General features: G+C 41.7%; 1 pseudogene; it reads right to left on the reverse strand.

Annotated features, from left to right (window-relative positions):
* Positions 1-602: 602 nt before the first annotated feature.
* On the reverse strand, positions 603-726 carry LOC119471322 (annotated as a pseudogene).
* Between the last annotated feature and the right edge of the window lie 2,798 nt (positions 727-3,524).

Here is a 3,524-nt window from a genome sequence, read left to right on the forward strand (position 1 = left end):
GGATTCTAATGTAAATCCAGCCCCTGTTTGTAGAGTGGGGTAGAGATTTACACTGGGGAGAAGTGAAGAACTGGTCTGTTTAGTCAGCTTGGTTTGCTATAACAAAATATCATAAATTGTGTGGCTTTAACAAGAAACATTTATTTCCCATAGTTCTGGAAGCTGGAAGTCTAAGAGTGCCAGCATGGTTAGGTTCTTGGTGAGGGCCCTCCTCCTAGTTTACAGATGGCAGCTTTCTTGCTGTATTTTCACAGAGAGAGAGAGATTCTTTCCCATGTCTCCTCTTAAGGGGCACTAATCCTATGGTGGCTCCACCCTCATGAATTATTTCCCAAAGGCCTCACTTCCAAATATCATCACATTGGGGGTTAGGCCTTCAACATATGAATTTTTGGAGGGCACAAATGTTCAGTTCATCATAATGTCTGTCTTGGAGAAAATGAAGAGAGCATCTTGAGCAGTGAGGAGATATTAGAAGATGGTGCACTGCTATGAGGCAAAGTACTGCATGGGGTATTCTGCAACAGGTTTTAATTTCATTTGTTTCATTGTAATCTCAATAGTTTCAATCCCCCAATAAAGTTTCTTTTGTTCACATGCAAACCACACACACACATATGCACACACTTGTGTTCATGGTAGGGTTGGGAATGTACAGAAGAGGGGTGGCTCTCTAAGTATTTTCTAGTAACAAACTATAGAAATGACCCCTGAAAGCATAGTCTTTCCCTAAGTATTTTCTGCCTGAGTTTCGTTCACATACAAACCTCATATACACCCCTCCTTATGTTCTTGGTAGGGCTGGGAATATACAGAGGGGTGGCTCTCTGAGTATTTTCTGGCTGAGTCTGACATGCTAATAACAGGATATATTGAGGTAATACTGTGGTATAAGAGTTGCAGGCAGCAACCCACAGAGGTGTGAATGGAATTGAACAGTGAGGGAAAACATGGAAAAGCATCTGTCAAGTGAATGTAGGGGCATAAAACTAATGGATCACCTCTTAAATATACAAGGAAACAGTGGCAATATCAAAGGGATGCTGGCACTTTGGCACATATGATGGGGAGAAGCTACAAGGTGGGGAAGGTACTGTTCAGGAAGCCCTGCTGCCCTCCCTCCAGCCTTGATTTTTAGGGCTGGCTCTCGCTGACCTATTTGGCCATGATAGCTCTACTCTATGCTTCAGATTGAGCATCCCTAATCCAAAACTTCAAAATCTGAAATGCTCCAATGAGCATTTCAGCCATGTCAGTGCTCAAAATGTTTTGAATTTTTGAACATTTTGGATTTGGGCTTGATATGGTTTGGCTGTGTCCCCACCCAAAAATCTCATCTTGAGTTGTAATCCCCAAAATTCCCACATGTCAAGGGCAGGACCAGGTAGAGGTAATTGGATCAAGGGAGTGGTTTCACCCATGCTCTTCTCATGATAATGAGTCTCACGAGATCTGATGGTTTTATAAATGTCTGGCATTTCCTCTGCTTGCACTCTTCTCTTTCCTGCTGCCTTGTGAAGAGGGTGCCTCGCTTTCGCTTCTACCATGATTGTAAGTTTCCTGAGGCCTCCCCAGCCATACTGAACTGAGTCAGTTAAACCTCTTTCCTTTATAAATTACCCAGTCACAGGCAGTTTTTTATAGCAGTATGCTCAACCTATATTAGTTAGATATTGTTATCATTCCCAAATTACAGATGAGAAAGTGGAAGTGGAATAAGACAAAGGGATTTGATCAGGTTCAAAGTTTTTGAATGTGTTAACAGTAGACCCAGGTTTACAATGGGCTTACTGCTCTCCGCATAAAGTACTGAGTGCTGTTGATAAAGAAACGGGTAAGATGTAGTTCTTCCTCTTTCCCAACCTCGGCTTTCCTGTCTCACAGTTTAGAGTGGGGCTTCTCAATTTGGGCACTCTTGACATCGGGCTAGTTAATTCTTTTTGAAGATGGCACCTTGCAATGTATGATGTTTAGCAGCATCCCTGACTTCTACTCACTAGAGGCCAGAAGCACTACTTCCTTCAGTTGTAGCAAGCAAAAACATCTCCAGATATTGCCAAATATCCCCTATTTGGGGAAAATGTCTCTGGTTGAGAACAGCAGTTTAGAGTTTCATTTCAGCTTGGACTGAGTTCTGGACAGTCCCTCTGTCACAGTTTCACAGCAAAGTGAGTTCAGGGGTATCTGGAGGCTCTTGATGGCATGCACTCTGTGCAGAGTCTCCTGGGGTCTGTGAGCTGGCCTAATTGTGGCATCTCTGGTGGAATCCTTGCACTCTCTCTTCCACAAGGACTTTCCTTTGCTTGCCCCGCTTCTAAGGAAGTTCCCTTGTATACACTTAGCTTTCTACCTCTATTTCCTATATTCCCTCAAGTGTCCAGAAAAGATAGTAAAGAAGAGTTAAAAGGTGACTTCTCTGATTCAGTGTCTATTAGCTAACTGCACAGCAAGTATATGTGGCTGTTAAACTGCAGGAGAAAATATTGTACGCTTGGATTTGTTTGGATTTACCTCTGATCAGGATGAGCAAGTAGAGAACTGATGGATATATGTTGGTAGGAAAAAAAAGTTTACCACCTTCAGTGAAAAAGGATTTAATTAATACCAAATCTAAATTTGCTTAGCACGGTAGCTTTAACCCCAGATATATCCTTTCCATACAGAAATGAAGAGACATTAATTTGGAATTCTATTTTAAGTATTATATATATTTTTAATCTGTCTGATTTTCCCACAAACCCCTGGATATGCTTGGATTCCTCCAGAAAGCTTGGCTTGTTGCTTGGATTTTGTGTGTTTCAGTACATTCTATTGGAATATTTTCTTTCAGACGTTTGTATCTGCCAAGTCCATGACATTTCTCTGATGAAGTGTGCCTCCACGAGTCACCAAATGCTTATTGTTAAGCTGTAGCTTCATTTCTGCATTGACTAATTCTGCTTTATGCATAAAAGGCTGCTGGGCTTGTGCTCAGGGAGTGAACTCAGGAGTAGCCACTGGGAGGGCCGTGAGAGATCTGGAAAGAGAGATTCCCAGACCTTTATCAGTTTGTTTTCCCATTTAAATTCATCAGGACACTCGATTCTTAATTCAGGGCATGCTATGATTTAGTGAAAGAACCGCTTCTCACTCTTCTACTTGTGATTTATTAGTAAGTAGCATCCTGGATGCTGGAAGGCCTGAGATATCATTTGGTTGACAACGTTAAGCACTTTGAAGTCTTTCTCCTATATTCTGTTTTCTGAATTATTTCCTTATAGGAAGGCTTTCCTTATTGGCACCACTTAAATTATGCAGGATAGTTCTTGGTTTGATATATTATTAGAGAGTCAGGAGCCTCTGATGTGGGTTTAAATACAGTAGCTGTAGATAATTTTCCCATGAATGGTCTTGTTTGGTCACATGAGGTTTTCAGGAACAGCCACTATCCCAGTTTGGCCTAACAACCTCCTCCTTTGTCTGCCTGCCACTATACAGGCTGATAAAATTACCAGCTTTCCCAGCCGCTCTCAAAACTAGACATT

Source organism: Cebus imitator, unplaced genomic scaffold (assembly GCF_001604975.1).
Source record: "Cebus imitator isolate Cc_AM_T3 unplaced genomic scaffold, Cebus_imitator-1.0 Scaffold56, whole genome shotgun sequence".
In the NCBI taxonomy this organism is placed as follows: Eukaryota; Metazoa; Chordata; class Mammalia; order Primates; family Cebidae; genus Cebus; species Cebus imitator.